General features: G+C 34.9%; 1 pseudogene; it reads left to right on the top strand.

Moving 5' to 3' along the window:
* The first annotated feature begins 14237 nt into the window (after positions 1-14237).
* Positions 14238-18862, top strand: LOC101428338 (ubiquitin-conjugating enzyme E2 Q2 pseudogene; annotated as a pseudogene).
* The last annotated feature ends 2079 nt before the right edge of the window (positions 18863-20941 follow it).

The following is a 20941-nucleotide window of genomic DNA, read 5'->3' as shown; positions in this document are numbered from 1 at the left end:
TATTTTTTCCTCCATTTTCTGAAGATATTAATTTCTTCCTTTAATGATCTCCTTGGTATTTCAATATTATTAGGATTGTTACCATAACTCACAATAGTGACCAAATTATGAGCTTTCAAATTACCCATTGTATAGTCATTCCTACTATAATTTGTACATCTATACCAATTGATTCATTCCTACTACATTTCTGCTTTCTTGATTATATGACTTTCTGAAATATATCTCTATAATTTATAAATTAGTATATAAAATAAGTTTTTTATTCTTAGTTTACTTTTTACTTACAAAAAATAAAATACTTTAAATCTTGTTAGTATTTTTGAAACCAAATTTTGTATGCTTTACAAGGCTGTCTTTGCTGGTTATTAAGTGATTCATTAATAGGTATTATATGAAGATATGAATCATATAATTTCTATAGCCAAGCCTGGAAAATTTTCCCTAATGATATCTATATAATTGCTATGGCTGAAATTTTATTTATTTGAAAATATTAAATATAAAGCATTAATCATTTATATAAATTAAAAATACCCCTCAATGCACATGCATATAGTTATTAAAAGCATTAGTGTGACAAATTTTTAATTCTACCTTCTAATCAGAAAGAAAACATGTCATTATGGTATTATATATTATCCAAGTCTCCACTATCTTCAATTTAGAGGAAAGAACTAAGAAGATAATAAATAAGGAGTTTTAACCTAAGAAGAATAAAAAGATACAAATTGAGAGAAATAAATATCCTTGGATGTTATTATGAAAGGCCAAATATATATATATATATATATTACCTATATTTCACAGAGAAGAAATTTGTTAGAGCTTCTTATTTGAATTATGATATTAGAACTAATATAATTTCAATATGTAAACCCTGATCTGTAAAATATATGGTATTAAAGAATATCTGGTAGATTACTAATATGTCAGTATTAGTAGTTGCATTCCTTACAGTAAAAATGTGTTTTTCATCAAATCCTTAAGGGATTTATCTACATTGCCATCATTTTATTTTTTTGTGGAGTTTTGACCCCCATATAAACCATGGGACATTAAACTATGGAGATCGATTTGAAAAAAAAAAGGAGGACCCCTACATCATACAATATACAAAAATTATCTCAAAATGGATCAAAGACCTAAAAATAAGAGCCAGAACTATCAAATCCTAGAAGAAAACATAGAGAAGCAAGCATCTTTAAAACATTGTGTTAGTGACTTCCTACACTTTAAACCCAAAGTGCAAACAACAAATAAAAACAAATGACACTTCTTCAAAATTAAAACTTCTGTTTCTCAAAGTAATTTATCACAAAAGTAAAATGACAATTTACATAATGGGAGAAAATATTTGGAAACCCAATAACTGATAAAGGATTAATATGCAGAATATATAAAGAAATTTCTCAACGTAACAAGAAAAAACCAAAGTACCAGATTTAAATATGGAAAAAATCTGAGCAGATATCTCTTTAAAGATAATAGACAAGAGGCCAGAAAGCACAGGAAAAGATGCTCAACATCATTAGCCATAAAGGAAATACAAATAAAAACCACAATGAGATACAATTTTCTAGTCACTAGAATGGCTGTGATTAATAAATTGGAAAATAAAAAAGGGAGAGGATGCAGAGGAATAGGAACACTCATTCTTTGCTCGTTACAATGTAAAATGATGCAGTCACTATGAAAGGCAGTTTAGCATTTCCTGAGAAAGCTCAGAACTACCATATGACTTGGCAATCCCACTTCTTAATATATATCCAAAAGAACTGAAAGCAGGCACTCGAACACATGTTTGCATACCAATGTTCATAGCACTATTATTTCCAATTGCCAGAGATGGAAGCAATCCAAGTGACCATCACCCAAAGAATGGATAAATAAAATGTGCTATATACATACAGTGGAATATTATACAGCTGTAAAATAAATGAAGTTCTGATACATGTGTCAGCATGCATTAAACTTGAAGACATCATGCTGAGTAAAATAAACCAGACAGTGAAGGACACAAATATCATATGATCTCACTGATTTGTAACAACTAGAATAAGCGAACTCATAGTTTCAGAGGCTAGATTATAGGTTAGAAGGACAAGATAGGGATTGGAGGGGAATGGAAAGTTAAGTCTTAAAAGGGTTCCAATTTGGAGTTGATGAAATGTTTTGGCAATGAATGGTCATGATGGGAACACACCATTTTAAAAAATTTGTGGCAATGAAAATACATATATCTGAATATGATTAAAAAGTCAAAATGTTAGCTTGTATATATGGTAACAGAGCAAAACCTTTTTGAAAAGTCTTTGGAAAACACTACACAGGGAACCCTAAATTATAACATGGATGTCAGTTGGCTTAACAATGTGAATTAATTGGCTCATTGTTCAAAGACTGGAAGTTCACCATCAAGGTCTTGAGGGGTTATTCTTTCTCCATGAATCAGTAGTGTTCTTGTGATGGCTTGCTACAATCTTCCAATTCCTTGGCTCCCATTTTGAATTCTATGATGTGGTTACCTGTTGTATCTTTCTCTGACTGATTGTACTCTAAGTCTTCTTGCTTCTTCGACTATGTCCCAAATGCCTCTTTTTTACATCTTCTAGTAATTAAGATTAAGATATATTCTGATTTAGTTTGGCCACAACCAAGCAGAATTTAAACCAAAGAAAGGAATTATTCATAAATGAATGCACAGTTTAACTGACAATACAACTTTAAAGATCTTATTTATAAACAGCATCACATTGAAGAAAATGTGGATTCAGATATAGAATGACTTATTTTTCTACTTGATTTTTCCCTCAAATTATCAAAGATGTTACTAGTGGGTGGCTAAACCTGAGGGGTCCATGATATAAGAGGATGCTTAAAAGAAATATATAGAGTGAATGTGGAGGAAGAATGGAAACTGTTCCATTGATTCTCTCCCATTTATTTTTTCAATGAATTTATTGAAGTACACCACTCATAAATAAATGTACATAAACAAATGTATAGTAGTTGTGAACTTGCAAAACAAATATATATAACATTATACATGCCTCTCATTACTCACCCTACCAACAATACCTTGCATTGTTCTTAAACTTTTTTTAACTAATGATTAAAGAGCATTGTCAAAATATTACTATTAACCAAAGTATTTTCCCCCACCTACCCTATTATTATCTTTATATTATTTATATATGAACAAATGTATTAGTCAGGAAAGGGGTTCTGATGCAAAATACCAGAAATTGGTTGGTTTTTATAAAAGGGGGTTGGGGACAGGGGTAGGATTGGTTAAGGTTTCTGGGCCTGCAGGAAAAACTCGGGCCACATTATTGACCTCATTGATTCAGAATTTTCCATTCACAGGGTTATTCCATGTTTACTGAGGTTTAGGGGAGGGCAAGTTTAGCAAAGCGTTAGAGATGTTGAACATCTGTGGTGTGGATCAAAAAATCCATTTGCATATTACCAGATGAACCAAAAGTTTTTTTAGATGTTGTGAAACTGAAGGAATACCACGCTATACTAATAAGTTTCTCTGTTGTAGCACTTCTAAATGTTGCTTATTTAAATATTTCATTAATGATTTATAAAATGAATAATTTTTATTTAAAATTTGTATTATGGAAGTGTTTGAAAGTATGGAATGCTTCAACTGAGTTAATCTTCATATTGAAAATTGCCTGTATGGACATTTTGAATTTGTACTCTAATAAACTCATTAGAAGTTAAAAAAAAAAAATCAACTGACCGTATATGTGAGGATCTGTTTTGAACCGTAATTTTGGTTCCTTTGGTCTATGTGTCTGTCTTTATACCAGTTCCATGCTGTTTTTCCCACTATGGATAGGTAATATGCTTTAAAGTGTGGAAATGAGGGTTTGCTTTTCCTTTTTATGATGTTTATGATATTTCTGGCTATTCAGGACCAGTTACCCTTGCAAATAAATTTGATGATCATGTTTTCAGTTGTTTTTTTTTGTTTTGGTTAGTGCTGTTGGAATTTTTATTGGGATTGCATTGAATCTATATATCAATTTGAATAGAATTGTCTTCTTAATGATATTTAGTCTCCCAATCCATGAGCATGGAATATTCTTCCAGTTATTTAGGACTTTTTTGATTTAACATTGAGTTGCAGTTTTCTGAACACAAGTAATTTACATCATCAGTTAAGTTTGCTCCTGATTATTTGAGTTTTATCTGTCATTTTTTCTTTTTACCACTCTTTTGACAATTTTAGTTATTTTTATTCCTATAAAATTCTTTCTAGACTCTCTTCCAGGCCTCTCTCTCCTGTCTTTTCTTTTCAGGTTCCAGCACACCCTTCTGTGCATCCTGAAAATATGGTCTCTTGATTAGAATTTCTCTAAATTTCTCTCAAACTCAAATACTCTAATTTTTTCTCTTGTAATATCTTAAATATATCAGACCACTGTCTTCTTGCTTCCATGGTTTCTGATGAGAAATTGGCACTTATTATTATTGGGTATCTCTTATATGTTATCCATGGCTTTTCTCTTGCTCTTCTTAGAATTTTCTGTTTGTCCTTGGTCTTCGGCATTCTGACGAGTATGTGTCTCGGAGTTGTTCTATTTGGATTTTTCGGATGGGAGTACACTGTGCTTCCTGGACAGGGATATCTATGTTCTTCAGTAGGATTGGGAAATTTTCTAATATTATTTATTTAAATATGCCTTCTTCCCCCTTTCCCTATTCTTCTCCTCCTACATCTTGGACTGTTGTTTAGTTCCCTGTGAACTTGTTCAATATTTTCCATTCTTTCCTTCATCTATTCTTTTTTATGTCACTTTCAGAGGCTATTTTTCAAGCTCACATATCCTTTCTCAAATCTGCTATTACATGATTCCAGTGTTTTTTTAATTTCATTGGTTGAACCTTTCATTCCCATAAGAGCTGCTCTTTTTCTATGTATGCTTTCAAATTCTTCTTTGTGCTCATCCAGTGTCTTCTTAATATCTTTAATCCTTTTAGCTATCTCATTGAATTTATTAAAGAGATTTGTTTGAAAATCTATGATTAGGTGTCTCAAATCCTTTATATCATCTGAAGGCTTACCTCAGTCATTTAACTGTGCCATAGCTTCCTGTTTCTTGGTGTGGATTGTAATTTTTTATTGGTGTCTTGGCATCTTGCTTACTAGAGTATTTATTCTTTGTTCAGTTTTTCTCTTTAGATTATCGCTTCCTCTCCTTTCTCCCTTGCTGGTTGTTCAGTAGGAGCCAAGATTGTAACTGGTGCTATAAACTGTGGAGGCTAAAGCTGCCCTCATTGCACCAGGGACAAATGAAGCTTCTTCATATTTCTACTTTGCCCGGAGTAGGGACAGTCACTGCTGTGAGGAATAATCCAAGTTGTGCAGTCCTCAACTGTAGTGACCCAGAGACTGATGATGCTTCATGTCCCTTTCTCCCCTGCCAGGGGCAGGTATGGATCTGCACGTGTGGGCAGCAATCTATGCAGTGTGGGCCCAACATGACCACAGTTGCCCCAGTAGAATTCCAATTTTCAGTCTGTGCCAGCCAAAGGTACCAGCAGTTATCTGGATAGCCTGCTCCAGGTCTCTCCATCCTCCTCCCTGCCAGAGGTGGGGCTGAAGCCGAGCCTAGAACTGCAGACCAATCTGGGTAAAATAAACTGGTTCTCACCATCACTGTGATTTTCAGTTGGTTCAGCTTTCCTTCATGATGGGGGCAGAGTCAAAATTGTGGCCACTCACCTCTTTCCAACTTAGGCAGATTCACACCGCAGCAGTTCCCAGGGTTTTATCTTAACCAGCCAAGCCTACCAATCAGTAGCTGAAATCTGCAGCCAACCATCTCCTCCTCCCATTTTTGGAAAATGGAGCTTCCAATTACAGTCACAGAATAGCTGCTTGGGCAGCTCATGCCACCAAAGTTAGAGGATCACTGGCCTTTGCAACTTTACTGGTAATTTCCCAGATAGGCTGGTGTGGGTCCCTGCAGCCTCCTCCCTGCTGGAGGTGGCACTGGATTGTAGGCTAGAGCTCAATCTGATCTGGATGGGAAGAAGCCAGTCCCCACCAGCACAGTGATTTTCACTCTACCCTGCTTCAACTGTGCCAGGTGTGGAGTTTAGTTGGTGGCTACCAGCCTCTTTCTGACTTGGGCAGGCTCAAACTTTAGCTGTTCTCAGAATTATATGTTAGCCTGCTGCCTTTACTCATCAGTAGCTGAAGTTGGTGCCCAACTGTCCCTTCCTCCCCTGTATTTGGGAAGTGAAGCTTTCACTTCCAACTGCAAAACAGCTCCTGATGTGGCTTGCGCCTCCAATGGAGGATGAACACCTGCTACCATGGTGTGGAATGCCCTACTTACGAGTCTTCTCTGCAAATGGGCACTCTCCTCCTTCCCTTCCTTCAAGAAAGTTGAACGGTGCTCTTCTGGTCTCCTAGAGCCACCAAACAGGTGCTTCAGTAGGTACAGATAGCTCTGGGTGTTTACTAACTGCCCTGTGGCAGGAGATGACTCTAGGAGCTCCTTACTCTGCAGCCATCGTATTGTTTCTCCTCTCCCATTTATTTTTATTTTTACACCATTTCCTGAATCTACTTTCTCACTAATTTCACAACCAGACTCTACATGTTAACTCTAATGTTCATTTATTAGTTATTTCATTAACTAAGTTGTAGTGTTTGATAGCATTGAAATTTTCTGGTAACACTGGTTTGTATGGTAACACTCACTTCTTCTATATTCCTGACTCTCCTTTCTCAGTCTTTTTCACTGAGTTATGTTTTTCTCTTTGCTCTTGTGATGTTGTGTTCTCCTTATTTCTGTCTTGGCCCCACATTTTTCATTCTTGTGTATTCCATAAATTATTTCAGAAACTCTGTGTTTTCAACAGCCAACCATTTTTGTCTGTGGGTTCACCAGAGGAGAAACACCAAACTTTTTTGGTTATACATGCTGAATAGAAAATAATTTAGCATATGATCCAAATGTGTGTACCTTTATCTATCAAATGGGCTAAATAATCCCCTCAATAACACTTGTATATGATAAAGCATAAAAAGATAATCAAAAAGATATTAAGTGAAACAAATGGTATTAAAATACTTTTATTTTACATTAAAATGATATGGAACAAATTTGTTTTCAATAAATTGAAGATTAAATCAATCATTAAAAATAATGTTATTTTCAGAAGAAAGTACATGATTATATATCCCATATAATTTTGAACCCTTAGTTTCCACTATGATATATCAATTCCTTTATATGGGTAAATTTATAAGGTAATATTTCTAAATACCTGACTATTGAAAAATACAGCCCACACTTATACATCTTTACAAATAGGAGAACAAGTTCCCAGAACATGAAAGGTTCTTTGTTGGTTTTATGTGGTGGTGCAAGTATTTCTGTCACTTTGGCCATAAGACCGAGCATATCTATGCTAGCAAGGTATCTGGAAAGAGATGTGGCATTTATGAAAATGTTATTTAAAGCCTCAATAGTAGAATCACAGCATTGACTTATATGGTTTTGGAGATGGACTTGTTTTCTGCAAAAGATGTGAAAATAATATGGAAAAATAACTCTGTTATGAACTACAAATCCAGACGGAGCCAGAGTACCTAAACATGGGACATCAAGAGAACATTAGATTGGAACTGCCAGTAATGAGTTGGAGTATATCACACTAACAAAGTATAAGAATCATGAGGCCAGGAGCAATCCATTTTAAGATAAAAACGGTATATTCAGGATCAAGAATGAACTAGGCCAGAAGACATAGCAAGCAGCACAACACCCATGTCATTTACTTTTTTGTACTGCCTCTGGTCATATTTCTACAATCATGGTGTTTCCTGTATGAGCAGGTTTCAGCTAAGGAAAAAATTCAAACTTAGTTTTTGGTTGGCCAGGTTTATATTTCAGTACCAGCAAAAAAGTAATGCTGCTGAATTTAGCTCTATTTACAGGATCTTGAAAGTCACCAATAAATTAATCCTTTTTTTGGGTAATAACTGATCATCCATTTCCTTGTATAGGGGGGATGTGGTACAAAATATGTATATATAGATTCACACTGAGGAAAATGGCCTGGATGTTTGCCAATGGCCTGGAAGGAGAAATATTTAAAAGTCAGAGACCAGAAGATTTGTGGAAGAGCATATGGGTGGATTTATTGGAGTGAATATGAAGGGTAGTAAACTTTATATCATTTGATAATGCCAATAAGAGTACGTCTTTCAAGTGACAAACACCAAAAGATCAAATGACTAAACTGGTTCATTTTGATCAGCTCATTCTTCTGCCACTCCAGTATTGGCTCAGATGGAAGCATGCATGTGTGTAACAACATGATCTCCCACTTTCCCAAATGATCAAACTGCTGTTGCTGTCAACTGTCTAAGCTTCCAACAATAGAGACCACTATTGAGCTCCCAATATGACAAAATCCCTCATGGAGAAAAATAAGCATGTCAGTGGAAATTTGGTTATTGTAAACCAATTCTACTGTGAATGAGGCAGAAATTCATCTTAACTTAAATCAGCACATAATTCAGGTATGGGTTATCTTTCACCTCTGCAAGGACTCAGGAAGTACCTTTATCTGAGGGATGACAGAGTGTGGATTACATTGCCTTGGATGAAGAAAACTACTTTACAGCAAGGGCATGTGGCACTGGCAATAATTGTTCCACTGTTTCTATCATATTCCACATCATCCAGATACTGCTGGCTTAGAAAGATGGTGGAATGAGTTTTAGGAGATAAAAGTGCATTGTCTTCTGAGAGTTAATGCCCTGTGATGATGGGACTTTATCCTTTATGGTACAGTTTATTACAAAAATCAATGAATGTTATATGTTGCGTGTCCTCAGTTCATTGACTATATTGGGCCAGGAAATTCACACACCACACAAGTGGGAATTTATGTAGTATTTCTTTCTTGGTATCTTTGAGCCATATGAGTTTAATGATCCTGACACTCAGAAGTTAAAGGGCTTTACCAGGAAACACAGTGAGACTCCCTATGTACTTAAAGTCATAAATTAAGTAAAAAGGTTTTTATAGACAAAAGCTGTTACAATAGAAAATGAAGAATTTTACATAGTAACAAATTTGTCAATCCTTCACAAATATAAAACAATTACAAACATATTTGCTTTGAACAAGATAATCCCCAAATATATGAAGAATATATTTACAAAATTAAAAATTATAACAATTGTTCTACAGCAGTAGTTGGAGTAGTTAGTTCCCCATTTCCAATAATGGATAAGGCATCCTAACAGAAGATTAAGAAGGGAACAGAGGACTTAAACAATGCTACAAACTATATAGATCTAATAGACATATCTAGAGCATTCCACTACCAACAGAAAAATTCATGTTCTTTTGAATGCACATGGATTGTCGTCCAGGATAGGTCCTCTATGTCAGGTCGCAAAACAATTCACATTAAATTTTCATCAGTTGATTCATATAAAGCATCTTTTCCAACCACCCTGGAATGTACCTGGAAATAAATCACAGAAGGATAAATGGAATGTTCACAAATATGTATAATTTAAACAATATAATCCTAACTATTGGATTATAGAACAAGCAAAAGTGAAATTAGACATTTTTTGGATAGAGTGAAGATGCAAACATAACCTTTACAATATTTAGATGGCACAGCAATAACATTTCAGAGAGGGACTTTATTTGTGTAAATGCCCAGTTTAAAAATGAAGAAAGATTGAAAATCAGTAATCTTACTATACAACTTAAGAAACAAGAAAATGAGGAGAATATTTAGCTTATTATTAGTGGAAATATGATATAAAAATTAAAAAGAAAATTAATAAAATGGGAAGAGAAAGCAATTAAAAGAATCACTGAAAGTAGAAGTTGCTTCTTGGAAAAGGTCAATACATTTGATGAATTTTATCTAGACTGAAAATAGAAAAAGATTCAAATAACTGAAACAAAAATTGAAGGTTGGGATATTACCACAGATAATTTAAAAATTAAAAACATTCTACAAGAATACTTGCACCAAATTTTATCCAACACAAAATAGTCAGTATGAACATTTTTTAATGATACACCATAACCAAGTGTGTTTCATCCCTCGTGTACAAGGATGGGTCAACATAAGAAAATCTATCAAAATAATACACAACATAAACAGATTCAAAGAAATAAACATGGTCATCTCTATAGAAGCAGAAAAAATATTCAACAAAATACAGCATCCTTTCCTGATTAAAAAAAAAAAACAACTACAAAAGATAGGAATAGGAGGAATCTTTCTCAACTTGATAAAAGGTATATATGAAAAACCCACAGCTAACATCATATTCAATGGTGAAATCCTAAAGCATTTCTCCCTACGACTGTGAACAAGACAAGAATGCCCAGTTCCACTGCTTCTATTTAACACTGTGTTACAACTACTTGTTCGAAATCTCAGGCAAGAAATAGACATAAAATACGTCCAAATTTAAAGGAAGAAGTAAAAATTTCACTATTTGCAGATGATATGATCCTATACATAGAAAGTCCTGAGAAATCTACCAAAAAAGGCTTCTAGAGTTGATAAATGATTTCAAAGTCGCAGGTTAAAAGATTAACATGCAAAAATCTGTAGCATTTCTGTACACCAATGATGAGCAACTGGAAGAGAAAAAAATCCCATTTACAATAGCAACTAAAAGAATCACATACCTAAGAATAAATTTAACTAAAATTTACCTAAAGATATAAATGACTTATATGTGGAAAACTATACAACACTTTTAAAGGAAATCAGAGAAGACTTAAATAAATGAAAGAATATTCCCTGTTCATGGATTGGTAGACTAAGCATCATTAAGATGTCTATCCTACCCAAACTGATCTACAGATTTAATGTAATCCCAATAAAAATTGCCACAGCATTTTTTACTGAATTGTTAAAAAAAAAAAAAAGTAACTATGAAGTTTATTTGGAAGGGCAACAGGCCCCAAATAGTCAAAGACATACTGAAAAAGTAAAATGAAATTAGAGGAATCACACTACCTGACTTTAAAGCATACTATAAAGCTACAGTGCTCAAAACTGCATGGTATTGGCATAAGGACAGATATACTGACCAATGCAACCGAATTGAGAGTTTTGATATAGAGCCTCACATATACAGTCAACTGATAGTCAACAAGGTCACCAAGCCCATTCAACTGGGAGAGAATGGCCTCTTCAACAAACGGTGCTTGGAGAAATGGAAATCCATATTCAAAAGATTGAGAGAGGAACACCATTTCACACCTTACACAAAAATTAACTCAAGATGAATCAAAGATCTAAAAAAAGAGCAACAGCTACAAAGACCTTAAAAGATAATGTAGGGAAGCACCTACAGGATCCTATATTAGGAAATGATCTCATGAAATTTACAAGCAAAATACAAGCAGTGACAGAAAAATAGATAAATGGGACCTCCTTAAAATTAAAAAAAAACGTTGCTCCTCAAAGGAGTTTGTCAAAAAAGTGAAAAGGCAGCCTACTCCATGGGAGAAATTATTTGGTAATCTTATATCTGATAGGGATCTAATATCCAGCATATATAAAGAGATCCTACACATTGGAGATAAAAAGACAAACAACCCATTTGAAAAATGGGCAAATGATTTAAATAGACACTTCTCCAAAGAAAAAAATGAACTGGCTAAAAAGCACATGAGAAAAAAAATGCTCAACATCACTAGCTATTAGGGCAATGCAAATCAAAACTACAATGAGATATCATCTTACATGCATTAGACTGGTGGCTATTAAAAACACAGGGCAACAAGATTTGGAGAGGATGTGGAGGAATGGGAACACCCATCCATCACTCGTGGGAATGCAGAATGGTGCAGCTACTGTCCTCCATACATACAGTGTCCTGGAACTTCCTCAGGAAACTAACTATAGAACCTCCATACAATCCTACAATCCACTGTTGGATGTACACCCATAAAATTTGAAAGCAAGGACACAAACAGATATATGCACACCAATGTTCATAGGGGCATTATTCACTATTGCCAAAGGTTGGAATCAACCCAGATGCCATTCAACAGATAAGTGGATGGGTAGATTATAGTGTATGCATACAGTGGCATATTACTCAGGGGTGGAAAGTAGTACAGTATCAACATACCAGATAGAATGGATGAATATTGAGGAAGTTGTGTTGAGTGAAGCAGGCCAGGCACTGAAGGACAAAGCTTATTTGATCTCACTGATAAGAATTAAGGAAATTGAGCAGACTCACAGAGCTAGAGTCTGGAAGAGAGGTTTACAGGGAATAGATAGGGAGAGAAGAAGGTTGTGAGCCAATGTCCATATAAGCAAAATCTAGGATAATGTGGAAGTGTGTAGATGTACAGTGGAGGGTCATGACATTGGTATAATGATACTGTTGGATTGGTGGGTGCTGGTTTGTCAGGGGGATGGGATGGGGGGGTTGGACTCTCCATGGAAATGGGGGAAGGGTTAAGAGAGGGAGCAGGAGAACACTAGGGATTAGCGTGTACATGGTTGAAACTACAATGCTCTTTCATCAGTATGGCAAGTGAGAGTTGCTGGGTTGGGGTGTTGAATGTGGGGAAATTTGGAACAGGGCACACCTAGGCCAGGTTTCTAGGAAGAGTGTGTGTGTTCATCTTGCCATAGTGTGTTCTATCTGTGGGTGGAGACCCACAATAAATGGCAAGGTGGTAGGCTCCCATCCTGGGCAGGACCGCTAAGTTCTCAAACAGAAGGGCAGGAGGCTCTTGAGAGCATGAAAATATTTAGAATCACACACTTAGCCAAATTTACTTATGAAGAAAGAGAAATCAACAGAAAATGAAAATCTTTCTAAAAAAGGAACTCATGGTCCAGTGGCCTGAATGGATAAAACAAGAGTGAGAGACTTGGAGAAGAGTTTAGGAATGAAGATTATTTGGGAGGGTAATTTAAAGGGTGAAAAGACAAATAATAGTGAGATATGACAAGAGAAAGGCAAAGAACAAAGTGGATGAATTAAGTAATGCCTTTACACTAATAGCCTTGAACTTTAAAGGCTTGAACTCCCTAATCAAAAGAAATAGAATGAGAATGGATTAATAAATATAAGCCATCTATATGTTGTTCAAAGAGATTCACCTCAGATGTAAGTACACAGTCATGTTAAAAGCGAAAGGTTGAAAAAAGATATTCCATGCAAAATCTTACAAAAAAAAAATAGCTGGACTAGTAATAATAACGTCAGAAAAAAATAGATTTTAAATGCAATTCTGTTATATGTTGGGCCACAAGACAATTGTTAATAAATTTTAAAAGATTAAAATCATGTACTACAAAACATGTTCTCTAATCATATCAGAATGAAGCTGAAAATCAGTAATGGACAGAAAAAACTAAAAGTCATAAATTTATGGAGATGAAATAACATACACTTAAATAATCAGTGGGTCAAAGAAAAAATGCAAGAGAGTTCAGCAAAATCTTGAGACAAATGAAAATGAGAACACAACATATCTAAACCTATGGGACACTGCCAAGGTAGTGCTGAAAGGAAATTTATAACCCTCAATGTTTACATTAAGAAGGAATAAAGTAGTTGTTTATGTGGGAGGAATGGGGGGTATAGGGAGTGGGGTATATGGGAACCTCATGTTTTTTAATGTAACATTTTGTGTGATCTATATATCTTTTAAAAAAAGAAAAAATGTACTACACTAATGAAAGATGTTGTTAGTGGAAGATATTGTGGGAGAAGGAGGGGGTAGGACATATGGGAACCCCTTATATTTTCAAAGTGACATTTATGTAATCTAAAGCTCCTTTAAAAATAAAGAAAAAAATGTACATTAAAAAAAAAGAATAAAGAGTTAAAACTAAGATCTAACTGCATACCTGGAGGAACTAGAAAAGAAAATGCAAAATTATATTGAACCAAGATAAAGGAAAGAAATATAAAAGATCAGAGCAGAAACAAATGACATTAGAAACAATAAAATAATAGACAGAATCAACAAAACCAAAGTCTGTTCTTTGGGAAGACCAACAAAACCTACAAAAGCATAGCTAGATGGACAGAGGAAAAAAGGGAGAAATGCAAATAAATAAAATCAGAAATAAAAGGGGGATCATTACCACTCACCCCACAGAAATAAGAGAGCTCAACAGAGTTTTTCATACAATGACAACTGTATGCCAAAAACCTAGAAAATATAGATGAGATGAACAAATTCGTGGAAACACATGAACCACCTAAATTGAACCTAGAAGAAACAGAAGACCTAAGCAAACCAGTCACAAGTGAAGAGATTGAAACACTCATGAAAAACCTGTTAAAGATGAAAAACCTGACTACCCGATTAGAAATGAGGAATTTATGTGTGAAATGGAATATTCAGCTTAGTACTTTTTATAAATTAATAAATATTGAAATGCAGAAATGTTCAATAACAGCCAGATGATTAAGTGAATTAGATAAATCCTTATTACTTCATCATAACAAAATATTGTTTATTTTATTTAAAAAATGATGTTTAGAAATATTGAATAAAATCTAAAGTGAATGCAAAACAAACTAACAACATTATGTTGTGAGCATTTCCCCTTATTAAAATTCTTCATAAACACAATTATTAATGGCTAGTAACATACCAGAATTCATTCAAACATTTCCCTTTTTTTATTAGTGATAAACATTGCTTCAAAGATTTCAATAAATAAGGCTGTTTGAAAAACATTAAAAAAAAAACAGATGTAAAACCTTGGACCAGATAACTTCAGAGTTGAATTATACCAATGATTCAAAGGTAATTTAATTCCAAACGTGCTCAAGATCTTCCCAACAACTGAACAGGAAAGGACACTACTAAATTCATTGTATGAAGCCACCATCACTATAATACCAAAATCATGTAATGATACTACAAGAAAAAGAACATTACAGACCAATAATTATAATGAATATAGATGCAAAAATCATCAATAAAATACTTGCAAACTGAATCCAAAGGCAAATTAAAAGAATTATGTCACAATCAAGTGAGTTTCATCCCAGGTATACAATGGTGGTTATTCAAGATTGCCAAAAGTTGGAGACAGCCCAGGTGTCCATTAGCAGATGAATGGATTAACATATTGTAGTGTATGCAGCAAAAAGAAGAAATGAATTCATTGAGCATGTGACAACATGGGTGAACCTGGAGGACATTAAGTTGAATGAAGCACACCAGACACAAAAGGACAAACACCATATGACTGAGCTATTATGAACTAAATATATTAGGGAAACTCAGGAATTACTAATTAGAACATAGGTCACTAGAAAATAGAATGAGGGTAGAGAATGGAAAGCTGATGGTTAATCTGTGCAGAATGAATAGAAGGGTGTTTGCAAATCTTTGGAAATGAATGGAAATGGTGAGAGCACATCATAGTGCTCTCACAATATAATAGCAGAGCTATTATATTGGCATTACAGTGGTTGAAAGAGAAAGTGTAAGGACATATATATTTCTAGAAGGAAAGCTAAAAATTGTAACATGGGACTGTTTAACATAGTGAAACCTCATGTAAAATACAAATATGGGTGATATTGCTTATATAAGGCTGTTTTTACAAAAAAATAAATACAAATAAACTAGAAAGAAGGAAACAGCGTAACAACTATGTACTGAAGACTAACCATAAAGAGATTGAGAAGTGATAAGTTATGTTTGGTTGGTTTTTGGGGTTTTTTATTATTATTGTTGTTGTTGTTATTATTATTACTGGAATAATGAAAATCCTTTAAAAATGACTGGAGTAATGAATGCACAACTATATGATTATACCAAATACCACTGATTGTACACTTTGAATGGATTTATGCTTTATTAATATGTATCAATAAAACTGATTTGTAAAAAAATAAATAAAATAAAATCAAGTGTAAAAAAATTCCTCACTGACAGCAGATTCAAATAGTTTAAAAACTTTCCCACCATCATGGGTAGAGGGATCTTGTCTTTCCTTATCATTTGTGATGTCTTTGTCATCCTTATCATATACCTTTTTAAGCTTCTGGACAAAATATTGTTTACCATACTTCTAAAACTGAATTGAACTAATATGAATTTGTTCTAAGTTCTGAAGTTTTATCACACACTTTAATACTGTCAGTCTCTTTCAATATTTATTAGTTTAACTCTGAGCATGTTTAGAATCTTTTACCAAATTCTGCAAAGCCTCTTCTGACATTTTTTAATGGAAAATTATTAAAAATCTTAACTTATGAAGTAGTCATCAAAGTAAAGTTACTAACTTTTAGATCATTCATCAAACTATACCCTAAGATTGATTGATAAGTAAAAGTCAAAACTGGAAGTATGTGAAAATATCAGTGATTAAAAGATTTAAATGTGAAGCTGCTGAGCAGCAATGGAAGAAACTAAGAAATGAAGAAACCGGGTAGATTTGAGTACTTTAAAATGAATATTTCTGGTCATTACAAAGCATCATAACACAAATTAGAAGAGAAATAAATTACTGAATAAGAAATTTAGTCTTTCAATGTAATACAAATATATAAATAACATGAAAAAGAATAAGGCTCTTTGAAAAGTAGGAAATTATACTATCAAGTGATTTTTACAAAATAAAAATGGTCAATAAATATAAGAAAAATGCCTAAATTCTCTAAAAATCAAGATATTAAAAATTACAATAGTTTATACCTCCTGCACTCAGGAAATGTTGATAGATGACCAAATATGTCAGCACTTTATTAAATACTGGTAATAAAAGGTCAGCTATGAAATGGCTTCTACTCACAATATTATGCAAACGTTATAATTTATTTATTTGTCCTCTTTTATTTTTTTAACTTTGTTTTTAAAGAAACTTTAGATTACAGAAAAGTTACATCAAAAGTTTAGGTGGTTCACATATAATGCACTTCCTCTCCCTCCCACATTTTCCTTTATTAATGACATCTTATACCAGTGTGGTACATGTATCACAGCTGATGAACCAAAATGTGTTCTTTTTTTTCCTTTTTTTGTCTTTATTTATTTTTTTAATATTACATTAAAAAATATATGAGGTCCCCATACATCCCCTACCCCCCTACCCCCCTTCCTCCACACATAATAACAACCTCCTCCATCATCATGAGACATTGCATTTGGTGAATACATCTCTGAGCACCGCTGCACCTCATGGTCAATGGTCCACATCATAGCCCACACTCTCCCACAGTCCACCCAGTGGGCCATGGGAGGACATACAATGTCCAGTAACTGTCCCTGCAGCACCACCCAGAACAACTCCAAGTTCCAAAAATGCACCCACATCTCATCTCTTCCTCCCACTCCATACCCCCAGCAGCGACCATGGCCACTTTCTCCACACCAGTGCCACATTTTCTTCGATTACTAATCACAATAGTTCATGAATAGAAGATCAGTAAGTCCACTCTAATCCAAACTCTATTCCTCCATCCTGTGGACCTTGGAATGGTTGTGTCCACTCCACATCTATATCAAGAGGGGGCTTAGATTCCACATGGATGCTGGATGCAATTCTCCTGCTTTCAGTTGTAGGCATTCTTGGCTCCCTGGTGTGGTGGTTGACTTTTGTCAATATTTGTTCTTAAAGGGTTGCTTTTACCTTGGGAGCGCCTGGACAGGGAAGGGATGAATGCAGGTGGAGGCAGCCCTTTCCCAGGTGGTAGTGGCTGTAAAGTCACTGTTGCCTTTTCAAGTCCTGGGCAGCTGCAACCTCCACTTTCCCCTCTGAATAGAGTCGGTTATAAAAGATGCAGGTGAAGAAGACCTGGCACACCCTGCCATTTTCCAGTCCGCTTCTGACATGGGCCGCGGCAGCTGAGAGAGGTGTAACCAGGAGAGTACTACAGGGGTCCACACTGCGTGGTGGTGGGGACCAAGACCAAGAAGGTGGTTCCCCGCCTGGCTCTCCTTTTGCACTCCTTCCATGAGAGATGAAAGGAAGATGCCCGTGCCAGGACTCAGGGCAGAACTGAGGTCCCTGACATCACTAGTGATTTCGCATCTTTAGTGGAGGCTGGACAAGCTGCACTGCCATTTCCTGGTGTCAAGGCTGCTCATCCTCTAACTGTAACAACCTGGAATATTATCTATCTTCTTCACCAATATGGCTTATGGATTCCGATGATCCAAATTTGACATCAGTGCTGGAATGTCTAGAAGATACTAGAAATTCCCTTCGTCAGCCACTTAAGGGGTGGATACGTGAAATCTGCAGATTATATAACCTTCCTAAGCATACTTGCTGGATATTGAGATGCTAGACCCACCACTACCATCAGGTCAGAATGGGACAATGGAAGAAATAACTTCCAAACAGGAGAAGGAAGAGATGACAAAAGATATAGACGGCTTAGATCACCAAGAGATGAAGGAAGAAAAGCCTATTAGTGGAAAAAAGTCAGAGGATGAGGGAATTTAGAAAGAAAATTTGGCCATATTGGAGAAAATTACAAAGACCCAAAGGCAAGATCACCAAATGGTGCAGTGTCTGGGTCAGTGCAAGTTTCAGATAGACTTATGAAACAGTTCAGAAACAAATAGAGACAATAGAGTTATAAAACAGTGATTTATTCAGTGGAATTCATAAATGACAGTTTATATGCTTGGTATGCTAAACAGCAGAAGGTTGATCCTGATAGTACCCTTTACACAGTGATCTTCAGCTCTTAAAAGAAAAAGAAGGCATAGAACATATTTTGCTTAACTTCTCCTTTGAGCTTGCTTCACTAATCATAAGGTCCTCAAGAATCATCCATGTTAGCCATTGTGCTAGTACTGTATTACTTTTTACAGCTGAGTAATATTCCATTGTATCTATATACCACAATTTACTTATCCATTCATCTGTTTAAGGGCATTAGGATTGATTCCAACTTTTGGCAATAGTGGATAATACTACTATGAGCATTGGTGTTCATATACCTCTTTGTGTTCTTGCTTTCAATTCTTCTGGGTATTTACCAGCAGAGGAATTCCTGGGTCCTATTGCAGTTCTACAGTGTGTTTTCTGAGGAACTATCATACTGTCTTCCACAACGATTGCACCATTCTATATTCTCAGCAGCAATGAATGACTGTTACCATTCCTTCACATCTTCTCCAACACTTGTATCCCTCTGTTTTTTAGATTGCTGCCTAGTCAATGGGTGTAAGTTGATATCTCATTGTAGTTTTTATTTGTATTTCCCTAAGAGCTAGTGATGTTGAGCATATTTTTATGTGCTTTTTAGCCAGCTGTATTTCTTCTTTAAAGAAGTGTCTATTCAAATCTTTTGCCCATCTTTAAAATGGGGTTGTTTGTCTTCTTATTTTCAAGGTGTGGGATGTTTTTATATATGCAGGGTATTTGACCCCTATCAGATAGATGGCTACCAAATATTTTCTCCCATTGGGTAGGCTGCCTTTTCACCTTCTTGACAAACTCCTTTGATGTGCAAAAGTTTTTAATTTTGAAGAGTTTCCATTTATACATATTTTTCTTTTGCTGCTTGTGCTTTGGGAGTGAAGTTAATGAAACTATTTCCCATTACAAGATCCTGTAGATACTTCCCTACATTATCTTCTAAGATCTTTATGACCTTGGCTCGTATATTTAGCTCTTTGATCCTTCAGAGGCCAGTCTGGCCAAGTTGTGTGGGCTTGGTGGCCTTGTTGAATATCAGTGAAGCCTATATGCTAGGATCTCTATCAGAACTCTCAATTTGGTTCCAATAGTGTTTTTATCCTGGTGCCAATACCATGCAGTTTTGACCACTGTAGCTTTGTGGTATGCTTTAAAGTCAGGTAGCATTAATCCTCCTATTTTTTTTTTCTTTTTCAATATGTTTTGGCTATTTGTGGTTTCTTGCCCTTCCAAATAAATGCTATAATTACCTTTTCCAATTCAGCAAAAAATATTGTTGTAATTTTTATTGAGATTGCATTAAATCTGTAAATCTATTTGGGAAAGACAGACATTGGAATGATCTTTAGTCTTCCAATCCACGAACATGGAATATTCTTCCATTTATTTAATTCTTCTTTGATTTCCTTGAACAATGTTGATTAATTTTCTGTGTAAAAATCCTTTACATTTTTAGTTAAGTTTGTCTGTAGATATTTGATGCTTTTAGCTGCTCTTGTAAATGGAATTTTTACTGAGTTCCTCCTCAGATTGCTCATTATTGGAGTACAGAATTGGTAATGATTTCTGCATTTTGATCTTGAATCCTGTCACTTTACTGAACTTGTTTATCAGTGCTAGAATCTTTCTCATAGATTTTTCAGGGTTTTCTACATATAGTACTTTGTCATTTTCAAATAGTGAGATTTTTGCTTCTTCCTTTCCAAAATGGATGACTTTTATTTCTTGTTGTTTGCCTAACTGCTTGAGCAAGTACTTCTAACACAATGTTAAATAGAGTCATGACAGTGGGCATCCTTGTCTTGTTCCAAATCTTGAGGGAATGCCTTTAGCATTTCATCAATGAATATGACTTCAGCTCTTCATTTTTCATAGATACCCTTGATCATGTTGAGACAGTTTCCTTCTATTCCTATCTTTTGAAATGTTTTATGAAGAAAGTAGACTGTATTTGTCAAATGCTCTTTCTGTATCAATAGAGATGATCATGTGACTTTTTTTCTGTTGATCATTTAATGTGGTCTATTACATTGATTGATTTTCTTATGTAGAACCATTCTTGTATACCAGGGATGAAATCCACTTGATCATTGTGTGTAATACATTTGACGTGTAGTTGGATATGGTTAGCAAGTATCTTTTGAGAATATATCTCCAGATTCATTAGAGAGATTGGTCTGTAGTTTTCTTTTCTTGTGGTCTCTTCATGTGGCTTTGGTATTAGGGCGATAATGGCACCATAGAATGAGTTAACCAT

Source organism: Dasypus novemcinctus, chromosome 4, assembly GCF_030445035.2.
Source record: "Dasypus novemcinctus isolate mDasNov1 chromosome 4, mDasNov1.1.hap2, whole genome shotgun sequence".
Classification (NCBI taxonomy): Eukaryota; Metazoa; Chordata; class Mammalia; order Cingulata; family Dasypodidae; genus Dasypus; species Dasypus novemcinctus.
This window is presented reverse-complemented; position numbering and strand designations above follow the sequence as displayed.